Raw genomic sequence first — 21,730 nt, forward strand, 5'->3', positions numbered from 1 at the left:
TCAATCCAAGCCAGAGGCTCAGTGGCAATAAACACTGTTCATATGATATGTGTAAAGGCATATCTATTCCTCTAGGTCCCAGGGTTATTTATTATTCAGAGTGCTGAGACTTCGGGACAGCTATGGTTCCCTAAAATTGTATGCAGGATTTAACGTCCGGGTCAGCTCCCCCGTCTGTGGTGAGCTGCAATAGCAGCTCGAGCGGATTGAGGCAATCTTCGTGAGACCGGGCCCATGGAATAGATTTTCTCTCGAGTGTTAGTAGAGAAAGATTTAGGCATCTCATTTTCTTTCACAGAAGATGTGATCATGATTCTATAACTGTTTCCCACCCTTTGACCTGAGTGTCATAAACTTAGACTCAAATTCATCTTGGTGCCCTAGTAAAGATCTAGAACCTTCCCACACACACTTTGTATATTAACTTCACTCCAAGACACCTCTGACCTTTCATATTAATCCTCTTGTCGTTGTTGTTCCTTTGTTGTCATCTATTTACTTATAATTTTATTACATTTCGCTGTACACAGATATTACAAGTTGCCTCAAGACCTTTCAAAAGCCAGGCAGGAAATAAGACTATAAAGAAATGATGAAGAAATGAATGAATGCATGACATTTTCACTTGAGAATTAAAACTATAAGTGTTCACAACTGCATTTGGATTTATGAACCAATATTTGTTTGAAGAAACTTAATTTATCTTCACCATGCTCATAATCCTACAAAAACAATGTTACCATTCCAGGGGTCCTGATTTAGGGCTCACGGACTCACCAAGGGCCTGTGGACAGAAATCAGGGGGCCCGTAGACTTGAATGGGGGAAATATATTTTCATCTTCACTGATCTCTAACTAAAATTTAACATTTCCTTCAACAAACCACAGACGTATTAGCTGTATCTGTGGTTTCGTTTCCCATAAAAATCACAAGTGTTCTCCCGTTAGGGATGTTGCAACTCTTTTCAAATGTCATTTAGGCTTGTCATTTCCATTCAAATGCAACTGACTTACTGTTACACTGTTATTTAATGCATTAATTTTAAAAAGCACATCTATTACTATATTGCTGATTTTTATTATACTGTTATAGTATCTGATTTCTTTAAAATCCTTTATATTTTGTTTTATACTTCTGAAAAGGCGTCCACAGGTTTCCTCAGACTGCCAAGGGTGTCCAGGACATAAAAGAAGGCAAAAGTCTGACAACACTGTTTCGGTACCCTCTTACAGAGGGTTTGCAAATGTCTTCCATGGATCTGTGCTATGGCTTGGGGGGGGGGGGTTCTCTTGATTGGCATTCTCTTTTAAATAAAGGGAATACAAGACGCTGTATGAATCTTCTAGTCCCTGACAATACAAGGTCACAATAAGCTTACACGCAGTAGGTACCGTATATATTTCTTAAGTCAGCATTTGCCCTTCCGAAATAGCATTTAACAGCTTTGTGAAACTTTGGATCTATGAGGTTTTTTTATTTTGCTGAATCCCTCCTCCTTTTTCACCCAGCCTCCCACCCTCCTCTGATAGCTGTCAGTCTGTTCTCTGTGTCTGTGGGTCTGTTTCTATTTTGTTTGTCAGTTTATTTTGTTCATTAGATTCCACATATAAGTGAACTCACATAGTGATTACCAGAGGGAAAGGGGGTGGGGAGGTAGAGGGTAAAGAGGGATAGATGGTGATGGGAGGAGACTTGGGGTGATGAACACACAATACAGTACACAGATGCTGCACTATAGAATTGTACACCTGAAACCTATGTCATTTTATTAACCCATGTCATCCCCGATAATTTAATAAAAATAAAGCCTTCAGGCCAGTATTTCTATCACTGAGAGAGAAAAACAATTGATTTAATACTTAAAATTATTTAAAATGAATAGAAGCAGAACATTTGACTCAACTATGTAAAGACTCATCTGTTTTGCAAATTATCCAAAACTCTTTCTTTTCTTTTTTATTTTCTCCCTTGTGTGTTAAGCTTTTTAAAAAAATTTTTGACAGACACTTTGGCACTTTTAGCACAATTGGAATAGAACAAGAATAAGAAAACAAAACAAAAACTGTCACTAAATTACTTCCCACAGCCTTAAAAATTATTTTTAGTTACTGCTGTGACATTTGCACTTAGGACCTAATACGAGGGCATGTGTCTGGGTGTGTGTGTTGGGAAAACAACATACATGTGGTGAGAATGCCCCCAAGAAGGCCGTGGGCGGGGACCTTGGTTCCTACGGCCCAAATTCCGGGAGAGGAAGCAAAGACTGGCTGGGGAAATTCTCTCTCACCCCGCCCCAACCTGCACCTACAGTGCAGAGTGGGGAGTTAGGGGGCCCAGTGCATTCCTGGGGGGTGGACTATCTCCTCTCTCTCCTTCGGGCCAACAGGAGGATGTTATCCCTCCACCACCTGCCGTTATTCCCATGGAAGTTACAGTGGGAAACTGGAGCTCATGAGTAAATGGTAAGGCACCAGATTGTCTATGATCCTCTGACTATATGTCACTTTGTATAACTAGTACATTTTCCAGGTGACTGAGTTATTATTTTAAAAAAATGCAATGACTCTTCCTTCATGGAGTTATTTTAGGCAACTGAATTACTATAAATATACTGTATACTCTCTACATATTTAGGGAAGTACCCTGAAATTAGTTTAATCTTTTATTGATGACTCTGGGTCAACATTGAAAACATCTGCTTTTTTGCATGAGTGTATTACAAGAGTAAGGGCCAGGGTCCCCTGAGGGCCTCTGACCATGATATGAACTGAGGCTGACATCTTTGAGTTCCTGTAGCTGCTTTTCCTATTTTTTGTTTAATTCTTTCTCATCAGATAATCACTTCTCACTATTTTTAGGAATCCTAATGAAGAGTTTCTTTTATCCTCCAACAGATTTGGACACCAGATATGCAATATGCAATAACGAATTGATTGAAGACTTGAAGTCATTTTCAGTGGAATAAAAGGTATGATGCGTGAGATTCTTGGTTGTTTATGACATCTATTTGAGTGTTCACTGAGCTTTACTTATTTGTTGATTCTGTGTTATGTGCTAAATGTGCAAGTTGATAGTATAGATAATGTTCAAATAAATGAAATCCAACTATTTTGCTTGTGAGTTCATTTTGTTCATTAGGTTTCACATATGTGGTAAAATCAAACAAAGAAAACAGAAGCGGACTCATAGGTAAAGAACAGGCTGCCAGCTATTGGAGGGGGAGTGTGAGGGCTGGATGTGAGGGAGGTGGAGGGGTTGAGCAAAACGGAAAAGACAAAAGAAAGAAAAATCTCATGGACAACAGTATGGTGATGACCAGAGGCAAAGAATGGTAGGGAATGTAGGAGAAGGTAAAGGGGATCAATGGTGATGGAAGGAGACTCGACTTGGGGTGGTAAACACACAGTACATGATACAGACAATGTATTATAGACTTGTACACCTGAAACCGACATAATGTTATTAACCAATGTTGCCCCAATAAAGTCAATAAAAAAATAAATCATCAATGAGATTCAACTTTACTTGTTTTTCTGAGTAAATCTTCCAGAGGGGCCTCATTGCTCTCATAGGAATGTCTATATATCCATTCAAAGAAATGCTTATCCCAGTTTGGGGCAGATAGAAAGCTCTGTTGTTGAGTTAAAAATCCCCTGAATCTAGAAACTACAGTATTTACAGACCTGACTACACAAACCACTAGGTCCTGCTGTCAGAAACCTCTGAGTCATACACTCATTTTCACAGAGGGAATGAAGCCAAGTCTTCCCACTTCCTCTTCCACCCATGCTTTATTTGTCTCATTTAGTTGTAACCACACGATGTAGTGGAAGGACTATGGACATACTGAAACCCTGCTTCTGCCTCTAATGAGCTATTGCTGTTGCAAGTCTGTCTCAGCTTTCTCAGCTGTAAAGTGGATATGACCTAGGACCCAGGGTATTTGTAAGGATTAAATGACATAATTACCATGCCAGGCACTTAGTAGATGCTTAATAGTTATTTGTTTTCCATCTTTTCCCAAGTGTCTATATTTTCCAGCTTATTGACTCTGCAACATTCAAATACATAATCACCTTCAAAGCACGGAGTTAACTTCAGCGCGGCATTGTTGATCAGCAGCCCACAGCTTTGGTAATCCTAAAGTCCCCATAAGGTTTTGAACGCAGCTCTATGATGCCACAGCCCCACTGTCGTGTGAGCATGTTCATGTTCGTGTCTGTCAGCTCTCAGACCAGGAGTTTCTTGAGGGAAGGACTGGCATCTTATTTATCTTTGCATTCCCAGCTCTTAGGATAGTAGCGAACATTTCATAAATGAATTTAAAAAATGAATCACTATTTAGATATCTTAAAGGAAAGTTTGCTTATTTTAGAAAGATTCCCAAACTGGTTATAGTAAAAATTTGGAGCAGAAATGAGAGCTCTTGCCCTGGGCTGCTGAGCTTAGTTGGTTAGAGCATCATCCCGACACAGCAAGGTTGTGGGTTTGGTCCCTGATCAGGGCCCATACAAGAGTCAACCAATGAAAGAATAAAAAAGTGGAACAACAAATTGATGTTTTTTTCCTCTCTCTTTCCTTTTCTCTCTCTCTCTCTGAAATCAATAAAAATAATTAAAAGATTTATTTTTATTTTTTTAATTTATTCATTTTAGAGAGGAGAGGGAGAGACAGAGAGAGAGAGAGAGGAGAGACAGAGAGAGAGAAGGGGGGAGGAGCTGGAAGCATCACCTCCCATATGTGCCTTGACCAGGCAAGCCCAGGGTTTCGAACCGGCGACCTCAGCATTTCCAGGTTGACGCTTTATCCACTGCGCCACCACAGGTCAGGCCAAATTAAAAGACTTTTAAGAAGAAAATAAATCTTTTTTTAAAAAAAAGCCAGAGGTCGTGAAAACCAAGAGGTCAAGGTGACCAAATCCATAGATTACCTACCGGTGGCTCTGCGCCGACCACCAAGCACCACACTCAGATGGTATTAACCTGGGAAATCACCCCACTGATTTTCAATTTAAAAAAGAAAAAAAATCTCATCTACATTTCTAGATAGTCAGTCTATGTCTAAAAGCGTCTATTTTAAATCATAAGAAAATATACTGCTCACAAAAATTAGGAGATATTTTATGGCTTCATATTCATTTTGAAATGTCCCCTAATTTTTGTGAGCCCAGTATAAATGAGGCTGGTGTCCTTGGGCTGTCCCCTCAGTCTCCCCATCTCAACCCTGACCCCTCAGGTGGCTTGCTTAGGAGGAAAAACACCAGCTGTGACTAAGTAGCCTCGTTCACCACTCTTGCCTGCCAGTTATTTGGGCTCCAGTCCCCTTCATCTGCTGTACCCACCTCTTAGTATCTCTGCAGTGCCTTGTAGAGTAGACATTTTTCATCACCACGACGATCACCCTGCCCCGTCCTTTCTGCCTCGGCCTCTTTCTGCACCTATCCATCCCACGTACTTATCAGAATACTCTTCCGCAAAAATTACACCTCACTGGTTTTTAAAAAATCAACAATAGTTTTCTATCTCTTGCTTCCCTTCTCAACAGTGAGATCATCCCCAACTTCCTTCTCCCTTCCCACCTGGTTCCTGCCACCTAATTCTATGAAGCTCTCCACGGCAGTCAAACTGACCTCTTCAGTCTTAATTGCTATCTATACCCTATCCCTGGCTTCAGACACTCTTCACAAACAGTGAATAAAAATTAATGTCTGCAAATAGCATTAAGCTCTGTCTATGCTCTAAGTACTGCACTATTAGACTGTTAGATACAGAGTTCCTCTTCCAAACTCACCACTCTAACCAACCTATGCACAAATATGACCACAAGCAAGCAAACAAAAAACTTCTCATAAGGATCTCACCATGGAAAGAGAGAAAGCACCAGGGCTCCTCAAAAATCGCCACCTCTCAAGTGAAAACAGCTCTCCCGAAGCTGCGGCAGTTGGTAGAGGAGAGAAATGAAGGGAGCAGGTAGTGAATAATGGAAAGAAATAGAGACAGAGTCAGCAGTGCCCAAAAGGGATGATAAATGTATTTATCTTCCTTTCTAAAACATTATAACAAGAGCCATCAACTTAAATTTTTACCATCTTAAATCATTCTTTTTTACAAAACTTATCCAGAAGTCATCCTTCCTTTCCAAATCAGTGACTTTTATACCCAACAAAGAATAAGTCACACTTTATCTGAATTTTAGACGTCCTGAGAAAAGATATTACTAAAAGAAGTATAAATATACCCGCCCCCATTGTAATACAGTGGAAAAGATACATGCACTTGTAATTTCTAGATTATCCATAAGGTTAATTCTTCTGAATGCTCTACTCTGTTGTCAGTTTTACAGGATGAAAATATTTTCAATCTAAGGTTAGCTGTGTTACCTGCAAGTCAGGACACGAGGATAGTCTAGAAGAAATGGTTTGCACAGTTCTTCATAGTTCTCATTTTAAAAGTGTAAACATGCACATTTATTTAAAAAAAAAGAGGAACTACCTTATAAGTATGTCAAGTCATCTTAGATGAGGAAAGTTTTGTAAAGGAACATATGGGGAAGAAGGTTAATGTTTGCTACAACATACTGTCTCATTCAAATAATATGATTTGCAAAAACAGAAAACTAACATTTATTAAAAATTATGCATCCCTCTCTACTCTTTCCCAATTCATAACCATTTTCAAAGCTCACTTACTTATAAGAAAATTCCTTCCCCTGAAGCTATGCTTTTTAACCTTCCCTTCAGCCAAGCTTCTTAAAAAAAACTTTGCTCTTTTTGTTCCAATTCTTATCACGTACTTGTTTCTTCTCCAAAACCTGCCTGTGGACTTGAGGCTCGCAGGCATCTCCTTACAGCTGAAGTCAGGGAACACACACAGTCCCTTTCCTGCGAGCCTCCCACCACGTGAGCACCTGCTGGATGGTCCCTGTCTGTGGCTTTGGGGACTCCACTTTCCCCACTCTTCCTCCTACTGTCCTGTCCCTCTCCTTGGACTTCCTGCGCCCTCTTGTCTCCTTTAATCTCTAGAATACTGGTGTTCTCTGGGGTACTGGTCAGGTTTTACTCCATCATGCTACCTTTTATTTAACTATCACCAATCCCAGTGAGTCCCCCCATTCTAGTTCAAGCCAGAGATAGCCATCTATTGCCCACTGTCCTGCCCCCCATTCCCATGTAACACAGTTTCCTATTTGTGTTTATAAACAAAATGAGGCCCTGGCCGGTTGGCTCAACGGTAGAGCGTCGGCCTGGCGTGAGGGGGACCCGGGTTCGATTCCTGGCCAGGGCACACAGGAGAAGCGCCCATTTGCTTCTACAACCCCCCCTCCTTCCTCTCTGTCTCTCTCTTCTCCTCCCGCAGCCAAGGCTCCATTGGAGCAAAGATGGCCCGGGCACTGGGGATGGCTCCGTGGCCTTTGCCCCAGGCGCTAGAGTGGCTCTGGTCGCCGCAGAGCGACGCCCCGGAGGGGCAGAGCATCGCCCCCTGGTGGGCAGAGCAGCGCCCCTGGTGGGCGTGCCGGGTGGATCCCGGTCGGGCGGATCCCGGTCGGGCGCATGCGGGAGTCTGTCTGACTGTGTCTCCCCGTTTCCAGCTTCAGAAAAAAAAGGGAAAAAAAAACAAAAAACAAAATGAACTTAGCCCCCGCCTGGTTGCTCAGTGGTTAGAGTGCCGGTCCAGAACACACCAGGGTCTCACAGGTTCAATCTTCCATCAGGGCACACAGAGAAGCAACCATTGCACGCACGACTAAACGGAACAACTAAGCAGAATAATGAGAGGTTATTTTCTCTCTCTTTTCTCTCTCTCTCTCTCTCTCTCTCTCTCTCTCTCTAAGCAATGGAAAAAAATTTTTTAATGAACTCATTATCTTTCCTTAAAAATGCCTTCTTCTTCTTCACCTAAACAAAGAGCACCATCTACCCTAGCCTCTAATCCAATATCACCTTACTTTCTTTATTTTCATATAATCAATAAATTGATATATTAATTTGTAAATATACAAGCAACTATTGATCAAATATACAAAGAATTATTGTTCAATTAAATTTTGAAAATCTTATTTAAATTACTTATAAGTATATATTTTTATTTACCTTATAACCACAAATCAGTGCCACAAAACCGTCTCAAGGAACCTAAGGAAAACATGGTATTTTAAGTTGACACTATATGAATATGCCACCAAAATGCTTTAAAAGGCTAGAAAAATCTAGCCCCTTAATTTTTGAAACATTTCCCTTTATTGTTTGTCTATGCTACTGCATATATTAAAGAAAGATATTTTTTGAGTAAAATCCAGTCCCTGTAAGGCCCCAAATCCTTGTTCCAGTTAATGAGATTTTCCTGTATTATCATGTAAGCAAACAAGTCCCAAGATAGTGTGTAGCTGTGTGTGTGCACATATAAAAAAGCCAGAAAGCACTAAGAGCTGAAACGCCGTCTTCTGTCCCTGTCTCTGCCCCTGCTCCACCAGGTGGACGCGACCCCATCGCCTGTATCTGTCCTCTGACGTTGAGACGGGTGCTGACCCTGCTCCTTTGCTAAGAATCACATCACTTACGTGTGTATACTCTGCACACCGTTTTATTTTTATGATTAAAATAAAGCCTTGAATTGGAAATAGCTCATTATAGAGATGGAAAAACCCAGGAGAGCGTGTGGAACTTGCCTAGGTAAATGACAGCAGAAGGATCAAGTCAAGTAATATGACCCAGTGCCTGAATGCCCGGCATGTTGGAAATGTGAGTGAGATGGTAATGTATGTGTATTTGACCCAATAATTACAAATACAAAGGAATATATAAATATAAATAATATAAATACACACGCACACATTAGTACCAAAGATACTAAGGACAAACTAATAATCAAAGATCAGATCTATTTACCTAGAAAACATTTCAACATCCTATCACTTTTTTTTTTCTTCTTTTCCAAGTGAGAGGAGGGAAGATAGAGGGACAGACCCCCACATCCACCCGGAGAGAGATCCACCCAGCAACCCCCGACAGGGGCTGATGCTCTGCCCATCTAGGGCCATGCTTGCATCTGAGCTATTTTTAGCGCCTAAGGCAGAGGCTCCATGAAGCTATCCTCGGTGGACAGTGGTCGGGGCCAATGTGTTCCCAATTATGCCTTGGCTGCAGGAGGGGAAGAGAGAGACAGAGAGAGGGGGGAGGAGGAGGAATGGAGAAGCGATGGTCACTTCTCCTGTGTGCCCTGAATGGGAATCGAATCCAGGACATCCACACACCAGGCTGATGCTCTACCACTGAGCCAACAAGCCAGGGCCAATTGCTATGGTTCTAATTGAATTCTCATATGTGCTGATAATCTCACCAGTTGATCTGGAGTCTTTCCATGAATAATGCATTCTGAAAAGCTGCCGCTGTCCATATTGTAAAAAGTAAAATGAGATAAGATCAAGATCAAAAATAAAGGAGAAGTCCTTGAAAATACCTTTTATCCATAATAATCTTAGAGATAATGTCTCACAGAACTGGGTTCTTTCTTTGTAGGGCCCCACTGACATTGTAATTATGCCGTTAATAGTTATTTGGTTATTGGATTAACATCTGTCACATGGAACCGAAAGCCTCAGGGGACTAGCAGTGAATGTTTTTGCTGTTACCCTAAGTACTTAGTAGTCTGTATTCAGTAAATATTTGTAGGACACCTCTGTGGTACATGGGACAAAGCATTCTTGTGCATATGACCTTTCTATAGGGGAAGAGAGGGCCCATAAAAAAAATAGAGGTAAATTTCTAAGAGCGGGAATCTGTCGATATCTGAAGATCTTCTAAATACTGCCAATCAAGGGTTTTCTGTAATGACAACTTTTTATTAATATGAATAATACAAGTGGCTCAGATGCCCAGTATGGAGTTCAATGACAAGATATTTATTTCAAACATAATTATTATATAAAACATAGGCGAAGGGAAGAGCAAGGAACAGAGGCTTCAGTCGATTTTCTTTGTAGCAAGGACCACAGACGGGGATGGGCCAGTACCCACCCCTGATGATGACAATATCCTAAGTCCCATATTTTATGTCTCGGTCTTGTGTGTCTACCCCAAGCTCAGGAGCTGATAGTCTGGATCCATTAGGCCCCTGTGTTTGACCATAGGATACTGATTCCCCTATATGTCTTCAGATAGGGAAGACAGCATCAAGTTTTTAAACTATTTATTGGAAAATTAATGAAAATCAAAATACAGAAACATAGGATCAAGATTAAAATGTGTAAGTTCTTAAACTTGACTGCTGGCAGCACTTAGTAAAATACCTACTGGGCCTGACCAGGCGGTGGCGCAGCAGATAGAGCATTGGACTGGGATGCAGAGGACCCAGGTTCGAGACCCCGAGGTCGCCAGCTTGAGCATGGGCTTATCTGGTTTGAGCAAAAGCTCACCAGCTTGGACCCAAGGTCGCTGGCTCAAGCAAGGGGTTACTCGGTCTGCTGTAGCCCCCCAGTCAAGGCACATATGAGAAAGCAATCAATGAACAACTAAGGTGTTGCAATGAAAAACTAATGATTGATGCTTCTCATCTCTCTCTGTTCCTGTCTGTCCCTATCTATCCCTCTCTCTGACTCTCTCTCTCTCTGTCTCTGTAAAAAAAAAGAAAAAAAATACCGGCTGGGCTGCCCTGATTATTGGTCCTGTCCTGGTCATTCAAATGATTTGATGAAGGGGAGGGCCTTTTATCTTTGGCAAGTTCCTCCCTTCTCCTTGTGTCTCCACTCTGGACAAGAATTGTGATCTTAATGGGTGAGAAAATAAATTTTTAATCTGATTCAAAGGTGTCTGTAGATGAAGAAAGAAGTATCTTCAGATTAATGGACATGTATTTGCATTTCAGATGCTTGGTGAAAACACTATCTGCTCCTCCTCCACCAGCCCTTGTGAAAATCACTCCACAAACTCTGACAAAGTAGTTTTTATTTAATTGAAATGAGAGTGGGTTGAACGTCAAAACTGGCCCACTAGCTGTGTTAGAACTATGGATATCTCCAGCAAATGCCTTCCAGGGAGAGAGGTTCAAGGAATAAGTCTGAATATGCATGATGTTTGCCTTCTATACTGACTTTAGAACCTAATTAAGGATAAGCTCTGACTCCACGGTAATTTTTCTTATGTAAGTGGAGAACATACTCTCGTTTCAAATGTATAACAAAATGCCTATCATGTGGTTCTTAGTGCTCTGGCTATAATTAAATGTACTGATTGTACTCGATGTGTGTTAAATTTCTCCCTCACCCTTTCTCTTTTCTACCCACCCTCCCCCCCAAAAAAACATGAACTATTTGTAAAATTTTCATTGTCTTTTCATTTGTTTTTACTTAACTGAACTCATAAGCCATGCATGGTAAACTGCAGGCTATAATTTGTGGCTTCCTGCGTCCAAGATTACTCCATAGCTCTCCTGTGACTTCTCTAGTTAATATATACACATATACACAGGGCACACAGGCTGTTCCTATTTGACGTGATTTAACAGCATCTACATCTGTTTCTCATCATAACATAATTGGAAAATGTGCCTACTAAACATTTTTTTAAATATATTTGTCCCAAAGAGTGTTTCTACTCTTGAGACATTTCTTTGTAAAGAAAACAGAAGATAAGATGCCCCTCTCTGGCCGTTTCCTGCTCTGGCTTCAGGATTCTCTCTTGCTCTCAATCATTACTTTCCAAGCCAAGCCAAACCAAACCAAAGCATGGGTCATGTCTTCTTTCTATCAGTGCATGAGAAGCACATAATTAAATTGAGATATGAAAGGGGAAAACAACCTATTTAAATAAAAGAAGCCTCCAAAAGCAACAACTGGCTTTGGGGGTGGTATTCCAAGGTCAGCAAGACTGCATTTGAAGATAGTGCCCACTGATAGAGATGTCTGAGGTCTGTTTCAGGCTTCCAGTGCACAACTTCGAGCATGGGCTTTCCAAATACAAAATCAGAAAATTCCTGGCTTTCAAGAGGTCACCATTCTGAGGTCCCCAAAACTTCAATTCCCAACACAAACATCTGTTTGAACTCTCCCTGACCTAAAAAGTCAATCGTGTTTTAAAATCAGACATTTTAACAGTATTCTCTTCAAAATACTAATTTAAAACATATTGATCTTGTCTGACTTTCATTCTGTTGTGTTGGGTTTCAATCCATAAACCTGTTTTCTCATTTTTACTTGTATGTTGTTTTCATAAGCATATAACAAAGCAAAATTCAAAAGAATGAAAACAAAAACTCCTGAGTAATTATAAATTTGAGAAGCTGACTGTAATTCATATGTATCAAAAAAAACAAAAACAAAAAAATTTTTTTAAGTTTTTTTGTTTGCCAAAATTATGCATTTGCCAAAATTCAAAATCCATTCATGATTTTAAAACAAACAAACAAACAAAAAAACCTCAAGGCATGCAAGTAATAGAAGGGAATTTGAATAAAAATCCATCCACAAAAGCCTTACAAAAACATCCTAATTATGATAAAATATTAAACACTCCCTTATAAATAGTTGGGAACAAAGCAAAGCATGGCCTTTCTCACTATGTCTATTTATGCTATATTGGCATCATAAGTTAAGCTATAAGTTAAGAAGAAACAAAGTTAGAAGACTTCAGGACTTGGAATGAAAGAGGTAAAACTACCTCCCAAAGAACATCTTTAAAATTATTTTTTAAAAATCAAAACATTATTTAGTAAATCCTAAAATTTCATGTCAAAATCTTAATAAATTTTCTTAAAACAAACAAACAAGAAACCTTAAAATTAATCATTGAATTTAGCATGGTCAAAGATTAATGTAAAATTCAATCCTAGCTCTATGTAATAGCAAAAGCCTAATTTTAAAATAAAGTTTAAATGTAATTCCCTTCATAATACCATCAAACAATATTTGGGGATAATTTTAACAAAACCATGCAAGAGCTTTACATTGTAAAACATTGCTGAGAGAAGTTCTAAAGGAGACCTAAATAAACTGAGAGATATACCATGTCCATGGAAGAAAATATTGTTCAGATGAATGGATAAATTATGGTATACCCATATAATAGAATATTGCACCATTGTATAAATAAATTAAATAGAATATAGATATATGTAACAACATGGATGAATATCAAAGTAATTAAAATGAGTGAAATAAGCCAGATTAAAAAAAGATATCATAAAGTCCTAGAAAATAAAAGATTATCTATATCTTCAGAAGTTGCCTGGTGATGTGGAAAATAGAGAAAGATTAGCAAGAAGGATTATACTTTCTTAATTGTGGTGATAGATTTATGATAGCAGACATGTCAAAATTTATCAAACTATATACTCTTAAATGTTATATTATTAAACACCAATTTATACCTCAATAAAACCAGGGATTATTTTGGTAACATCTTAGTATGAGATTAGTCTCCATAAATATGAGAAACAAAAGGAAGGCCAGTGTGGCTAGAATAGGTGAATGAGAGAATGAGAGGGAGTTCAAAGGCAAATCTGAGGAAGGTTGGGCCAGACTACATGTGTCTTTGTAGGCTCAAGTTGAGTATCTGAAATGTATATAAGCAGAGAATTATAAACAAGGGCAATAAAATGATCTCACTATGTGACACGTTATGGACCCTGATCAGGTAGCTATATCCAGTGATTTTAATAGTGTTACTAATCCTGAGTCTGTGTGGATTCCTTGTGACAATTTCTGTCAGAAAATGGGCTCTGCAATTCCATATAGAATTTTGTGAAGAACTAAGTAGATTTCTGATATATTCTATTATAAAACACATATATCATACACCAATCTTTTCCTGAATAACCAGTATGGGACAGGTACCAAATTTCCTGATTTTTTATAACAATAATTTTGCCAATAACGTGGCTATGATATCAAGACCAACATAAATTTCATTGATTATATTTTTAATTGACTTTGTTTTTTAGAGAAACTTTAGGTTCACAGAAAAACTTAGAACAGAGGACCCATGTACCTCCTATCCATGCACATATTCTTGCTCTTTGCAAGTTATTCAGGTGAAGTTGTTAAATTGAAAAAAAAGAAAGAGAGACAAATATACAGTGACAGAAAATGGTCTGACTTTGGGTGATGGGCATACAATGCAATCAACAGTTCAAATGTTATAGAGATATTCACTTGGAATCTATGTACTCTTAATGATCAATGTTACCCCATTAAATTTAATTTCTAAATACAAAATAAGCATAAAAAGAGACATTCCACATCATATAAAAAAAGAAAAAATGAAAGTTTATAATCTTAGGTAAGGTCAAACATGTAAAAATCTTGCCTATCAAGTCACATTCCTCACTGATATTCACTACCTACCTTTATAAATTTTAAAATTTCTATCCTAAGAAAGCTGAATTTTTTAAAATGAATGCTTAAATACATTGAAACTTAGAATATGAAAGAGTTATTTCAAATCAGTAAAAACAATGTGGCTTATTCAACTAACTAGCCTTGTGAAAAAATATCAAATAAAGGTTATTTTTTATTAAATTAAATTTTAGGTGAATCAAAAATTTTAATATGTAAAATAAAATAATAAAACCATTATAAGTAAATAAAAGGAAATTTATTTCTTTGGGAGAATGAAAAGATTCTTTGAAGCAATATACAAAACACAAATTCCAAAAAGATTAGTGACTGTGACTATCTAAGAGACGTTTTTTTTCTGCACAGAAAAAAATTACCATACAAAGTCAAAAGACAAACTGATCAACTGGGGAAAATATTTCAACACATACGACAATGAGCTCATTTCCTCAATATATAAAGACGTCTTACAAATCAGTTATAAAAGACCATTCAACCAATAGAAAAGTCAACAAAGGACTTAAGAGGCAGTTCATAGAAAAGAAATTCAAATGGTTTAGAATATATGAAAAGAAAACCCAGTTCTAAAGAGATGAAAAGTAAAATGCCAATGAGATATAATATTTTATTTATCAGAAGACAATTCTTTTTATTTTATTTTATTTTTCTGTTGATTGGAGAGGGGAAAGGAGAGAAGGAGAGAGAAAAGCATCAACTTATTGCTCCACTTAGTTGTTCCATTTAGTTGTGCACTCGTTGGTTGCTTCTCACATGTGCCCTGACGGGGGATCTTACCTGCAACCTCGGAGGGCTGAGTCGATGCTCTAGCTACTGAGAAACCTGGCCTGGGCCCAGAAGGCAATTCTTAAGATATGTCATTAAGATAGATATTTTAGTGGAAAAAAAAAATCAAGATGTTGAGCAATTTACATTATATGTCTCTACCTCTATAAAAATAACTATGTATGTATATACATGCAAATTTATATATACACATATATACATACACACTTAAATGTGTATAGAACATTCTAGAAGAAAATTGTACAAACTGGTTACTATGGTTACTTCTAAATGTCTTGAGTAAAGAGGAAACGTAACTTTCAATTGTGTGTTCTTTTACAGTGTTTAATGTGTGAATGTATGTCTGCTTTACTTTTTCAATTTAAAAGGTTTCTTGCCCTGGCCAGTTGGCTCAGTGGTAGAGCACTGGCCCAGTGTGTGGAAGTCCTGGGTTCAAGTCCCAGTCAGGGCACACAGGAGAAGTGATCATCTGCTTCTCCACCCCTCGCTCTCCCCCTTCTCTCTCTCTCTCTCTCTTTCTCTCTCTCTCCTTCTCTCCCCTCCCCCACCCTCATCTCCTGCAGCCATGGCTTGAATGGTTCCAGCAGTTTGGCCCTGAGCACTGAGGATGGCTCCCTGGTCTTGCCTCAGGCACTGAAATAGCTCAGTTGCCAAGCAATGAAGCAGCGGCCTCAGATGGGTAGAGCATCACCCTGTAGGGGTCTTGTCAAGTGGATTCCGGTTGGAACACATGCGGGAGTCTTTCTCTGCCTCCCTGCCTCCTGCCTCTCACTTAATGTAAAAAAAAAAAGGGGGGGGGGCTTTCTTCTTCATGTAGGAGGTAGGGATGGAAGATTTACGGGGTGGCCAAAAATGAGTTTACAGTTATTCATATAGAAAATAATGCAATCATTAATAGATAGTTATACAAGAATAAACTGTTTTGCATACTCATAACTATAAACCTACTTTTGTCCACCCCTGTGAAGTGATACAACAACCAAAATCAAAGTTTCAGGATTATAGGTGGAATTCAATTTCAAATTCTAACTTCTGACTTCATTTAGTTATCTCATAGTTTGTGATATGTTCATCCACCTGGTTCTCAAGAGTGGTTTCTTTCTATTTTGGATAATCTTTCTGAAGTATAAAATTTCATCCCAGGCAAGAAGAAAAAAAGTCAAAGAACAAAACAACAACAACCAAAACCCTGGCAGTTCATAAACTGATAGAGCAGATTCAAGAAAAATTTTATACGGATTTCTTTTCTGAGAGAATTTTGATGGTTTGATTCGGTAGCATGCTCAGAATTAGTGGCGACTTTTGACTGGCTGGAGAAGAGCCAGTGGTAAGGACAGAAGTATCATTCTTCCTGCCTGTGGTACAGGTTCAGCGACCAGGAATTCTTCAAGTGCTGTGAATCCCAGAGATGAAGTGTGACAGAGGAGTAGTCATACTCATATGGTTGAGAATTGTTTGCACTCTTGTTTCCTATATGCATGTCCTCCTACATTTGTTAAGTTCGCTGTATGTATTTGACAACTGTGTATCAGTGGTATTTTTATAGTTCAAAATACTGTAAATAGAATGTCGTATAGCTATATTTTCTGGTTTTTGACTCTGTAGTAGGAGGATTTGTGTTTGTTTGTGGCTATATTTATAAAATAGTGGGAAAGAGATACCTAACAAATTTGAATTCTAAGATTTGTTGTTGCAGAGGATGAAATCTGAAGCCATCATAAATTACCAGAGAGGTATAAAATGAATAAATATGACCATCCATACTCAGTTTGCTTTTTTTTTTATTTTTCTTTTATTTGCTATAATGAGCGTCTCCCTGTTCTGAGTTCAAGGTTTCTACTTACACTTTTCTTCTTTCTTATTATCTCTAGGTGTCTCCTCCTAAGCAAGGCAGTTCTTGATCATTTTTTTTTCAGGACTTCTTCCCTCTATTTAAAACAAAGGGGATGGGGCATGACTTTCCTAGAACCGAGCTTTTCTTACAAGGTTTATTTGGCAGACCATGTTTTTTTTTTTAAAAAAAATGAGGATTGTGAAATCTGTAAATTTTCCATTAAAATGGCTTTCTATCATAAAACAAAAAAAACTACTTGATCAAATAAACTAAATTATTGTAGTCAAAAAATATTTACTGAGCATCTAGTTTGTGCCAACCACTATTTTAAGTGCTGTGAATACAGGCTGAGTGTCAAATGTAAATTTCCATCCTCACAGCTCTAACATGCTCCTGCAGGAGGAATAATAAAACTCTCAGATGGATTCTGTTCCGTCTGCTCAGTCTTAACTATAACAATGATGTTTTCTTTGGATGTGACTTTTTTTAACCTAAGTGAATATACTGCGTTTTACATTAAGTAGTTACTATAGAAACAGAGTCGTTGGAACACAATTGTTATTATTAAATTTGGATAGGCATTGTTGAGTGAGAAAAAGCAAAAACAGGTTTGTGGTTCACGTCTCCTTATATAGCCACATAATTTAAGAACTTTTTTCTCCTTGCTACAAAATACTTCTAATCGCTCTGACTCTGTGTTATGGTTTGCCTAGTGAACATTAAGCCTCTTACTCCCTCACCACTTACTTCATTATTTTAGAATTCAAATCTAAATTATGCACTGAAGATGCAGGACAGAAACAATCCTGAAGACTTTTACCGTCATCCTTGTCCATCTGATTTCCGTCAGTGTCCAAAGTTCTCATTTCTACTGTATCTCTCAAAAGACTATGATACCGCCCTGGCTGGTCCCTGGCCGGTTGGCTCAGCGGTAGAGCGTCGGCCTGGCGTGCGGGGGACCTGGGTTTGATTCCCAGCCAGGGCACATAGGAGAAGCGCCCATTTGCTTCTCCAGCCCCCCCCTCCTTCCTCTCTGTCTCTCTTCCCCTCCCGCAGCCAAGGCTCCATTGGAGCAAAGATGGCTCGGGCGCTGGGGATGGCTCCTTGGCCTCTGCCCCAGGCGCTAGAGTGGCTCTGGTCGCGGTAGAGCGACGCCCCGGAGGGGCAGAGCATCGCCCCCTGGTGGGCAGAGCGTCGCCCCTGATGGGCGTGCCGGGTGGATCCCGGTCGGGCGCATGCGGGAGTCTGTCTGACTGTCTCTCCCCGTTTCCAGCTTTGGAAAAATACAAAAAAAAAAACAAAACAAAACTATGATACCAAATATAAAATTAAAGCCGTAGACTTTGTTTCACTTATAAAAAGTAGCACATTTTGGCTAAAGGATTGGGTAAGCCAAAGAACCAGATTTCTAAACTATGGTTGATGAACACTAGGTTCGCTCAGAGCTCTGTCCAAAAGGCGTTGCTTGGCCAATGCATTGGGAAATGCTGCTTATTAAACTTCTCCACAAATAAAAATTTTCCCGTGTTTGAGATTTACAATGCATAATTAGCATGTAGTGTTGCAATATTACATTACATTAGCATGTTTGATGAAGAAGTTTGCTTAACTTTTCAATGGCTTCTCTCTTCCGTCTTCTACAAGTTAGCCCTCAGACCTCATTTAAGACCTCAATTCTCCTCCACCTTAATATTCTCACGTCTAAAAGCTAAGAGTTGGGATCAGATGATGTGTTAGGGCCCCATTCTACTTTATTAGTCCAGATGCTTGGTCTCATTGTAGAAAAGATAAGCAATCTAAGCATTCAATGGAACTGTTTTTGAAACACAGCCAAATAAATAATGATCAGCTATTACTGAATTCCAGTGTATGTTCTATGATTAATTAATGTGATATGAAGTGCTATTCAACCCCAAACACTGACTGAGGCCTGATGAATAGCAAGAAAAAATATTTTGAATTTTTTTTTCAAAGCTACTAAGGATAAGTCTCAGAAAATGACACAGAAAAATAATCCTAGACACCAGACTATGCACGCGCACGTGCACACACACACACACACACACACACACACACAACTGTGAGTTTAGGTTCTAGTTTTTCTGGAAAACAGAAAGAAAATGCTAAAAATTACCATTTTTAAAATTAACTAAGCAATATTTTTAAGTTATTATTCACATTAACAACTCTGTCATGACTTCCTAAATCAGGCATGTAAAAAAGAAAAGAGATTATTTTTTCATGGGGCTCCTACTCATTTGACTGGCAAACAGGCCTGTGCCAGCCTGCGTGAAGGAAGTTCTGTAACGGGTCTGGTGTTAAGAAAGACTGAGGAAGCGAATGACGAAAAAAAATAAATCTCCTGACATCAGGGGAAATGATCATCTGATCGCAAGTCAGGATGTGTCAGTTTTGAATCTTGGTTCCGCTCTCAGGAAAGTGCAGGGGACTTCCTGGCCAGCCCCATTCTGGAATTCCCACTGGGAAAACTTACAGCTCCATCCAGCTAACAGACAGTCACCACAGGCAAGACATCCCAACATACCTCCGTCACAAGAAGCACACGCTTGGTCCCCAGGCAAGGAGAAAATGAAAAGACTCAGTGTGTGCGAGTTTAGAACAATTCGAATTCAATATTATCCACCAGATTACTTCCTCATAAGGATAATCCTCTGTGACAAAGCACAGCCATAACCAATAACAGCAAATGCAAAATCCAGGGTTGTTGTTGTTGTTTGCTTGTTTTTGTTTTTTGCTTTTTTTAAAAGTATGGAACAAAAGAGATTCGATTCAAACCACTCCCCCCAAACAAAATATGATAGGGAACAACCTTTCTTTTAACAGAATACCAACAGGACTTTTAAAATGATAGCCTCTCTTTAACTAACACTCTGCCCAAGAAAGTGTTATTGGATGCAGCTTTAAAACCAACCCAAGAATTTTCCCTTCCAGTTCCTCTCCTAGATATGTTCAGCCATGGAACTGGGGTTTCCAAAGTCCTGATTATCTCTAGACTGTTATCACTATACCTTACTTCCAAGGTTTCCAGGGTCCCTAGTTTAGTCCTGCACAACACACAGCATGTTCTATAGTCCACTAGCCAAGGTGAATTATAATAAAGGAACCCTTTGTTTCCATATTTTAAAGATGCAATTCCCACCAAGAAAACCCTGCTACGATTTCACTCATTCATATGTAGGTCAAATGCAACCGAAAAGTCAAGGAGTGTGACATTTTCGTACTTCATACCCTGTGAGACACTTGACCTACTTCTGATAACTTTCCACGAGGCAAATTCACCTCCTGGGAAAAAGCCACAAATAAAAAATATTTATCTAAGCGTCTGAACTTAATCCATCAAGAAGCTAAAATTGGCCATTTCTGTGTGTGTGTTTAAATACATTTGGATTTAAAAATCTTGAAACACTCTGAAAAGGTTCTCTCCAATGGTAAAGAGAACTGGAGACCTGGGCATTTGGTGGCAGTTCCGCTTGAACTCCCGGGTCGACAGTGCCAATTAGCAGAGACCCACCCCCATCTCGTGCAAACGTTTTAATCACTAAAGAAACCAAGCAGAAAGTCAGCACAAATGCCCCCTGAGTCCAAGAGAAGTTGTGATTTAACGACAAAGGCTCAAAAGAGAACAGGTATATTACAAGGTCTCAGAAAAAGTTGTCAGTAAAGGCATGTGTGACCAGGAGGTCCCCCAAAAGCCTTACAACATTTCAGGGCTCAGCTGATGTTGAAGAAGGCCGGGTGGAGACCTGGGAGGAGATTGTGCTTACGGAGACTTGAAACAAGTTTGAATCAATGGAGGAGTCACTGTTAACCGCTGCCTTTGGAAGTGCAGGCCTGTCCCTTATTCTGAGCCCCCCCCCCCCAATCTAGATCAATTTCATTTCCTGATGGTCTTCAGAGTGTCTGAAACTAAGTCATGGGTTGGATCCGCAAACAGCCCGTGTTCGCTAAAACCAAGTTCTTTAAGGGTTTTCCTCAGCTCCAGACTGCCCCCTTAACCCGAGCATACTGTATGTGCAAAGCCTTGACAGAGCAGGCTGTTGATTAGGTGAGCGAAAGGATGAAATAAAGTAAATCACTACCATCTGCATACCCAAAGAACAATACCTCATTATACAGAAAGATACTTTACATGAGAAAAGCTGAAAGGATCTTCAAAAGGACATGATGCCAGTGCCATCGTTGCTGTCTGGGCAGTTACCATTTAGAATGTCTAGAGTAGGTACTTGTGAGATCGTGGTGGTGGGCCAGGTAAGCCAGATGGTTTGGCAATCCAAAATAGCTCTCCGTTGGCAAGATGCAATTGGCTAATTTGCACACCGGTGTTAGTAGCTTATAACCGCTGAAAGACCATCCCTTCCCAATTAATGGACAGAGTCCAGGAGTCAGAAAACCTAGGCAGTGCACTGAGCATTATTACCTCTAACAAGCTGTACACATTTGGGAAATCACAAAATCTCTTTGGACCTCAGTTCCCTATCCCTAAAACGGCAGGGTTGGACTACATGGAGTCTCAAGTCCCTCTTTGCTAAAATAGGTTTGGCCTCTGGTTCTATAATGTACGCTCTGGCATCAGGCATCCAAGACAGGTGAGTAGGGGCCTCCTAACACACCCAATTGTAAGGCTAGGGACCCACGCCTGAGGGGATGGACCAGGCCGAGAGACACTAAGCAGCGGATGATGGGACATCAAACTTTACCTAGATGACAAATCAGCAGAGACAAGTTACTAATAAAGGTCAGAAAAC

At 39.4% G+C, this 21,730-nt stretch overlaps 1 protein-coding gene across 3 annotated transcripts in view; it reads right to left on the bottom strand.

The window, feature by feature from the left end:
- The window catches only part of IPCEF1 (interaction protein for cytohesin exchange factors 1), a 145,231-nt gene that overhangs the window by 112,151 nt on the left and 11,350 nt on the right, over positions 1–21,730 (bottom strand). The window lies entirely within an intron of this gene.

The sequence above is a fragment of the Saccopteryx bilineata genome, chromosome 12 (assembly GCF_036850765.1).
Source record: "Saccopteryx bilineata isolate mSacBil1 chromosome 12, mSacBil1_pri_phased_curated, whole genome shotgun sequence".
Classification (NCBI taxonomy): domain Eukaryota; kingdom Metazoa; phylum Chordata; class Mammalia; order Chiroptera; family Emballonuridae; genus Saccopteryx; species Saccopteryx bilineata.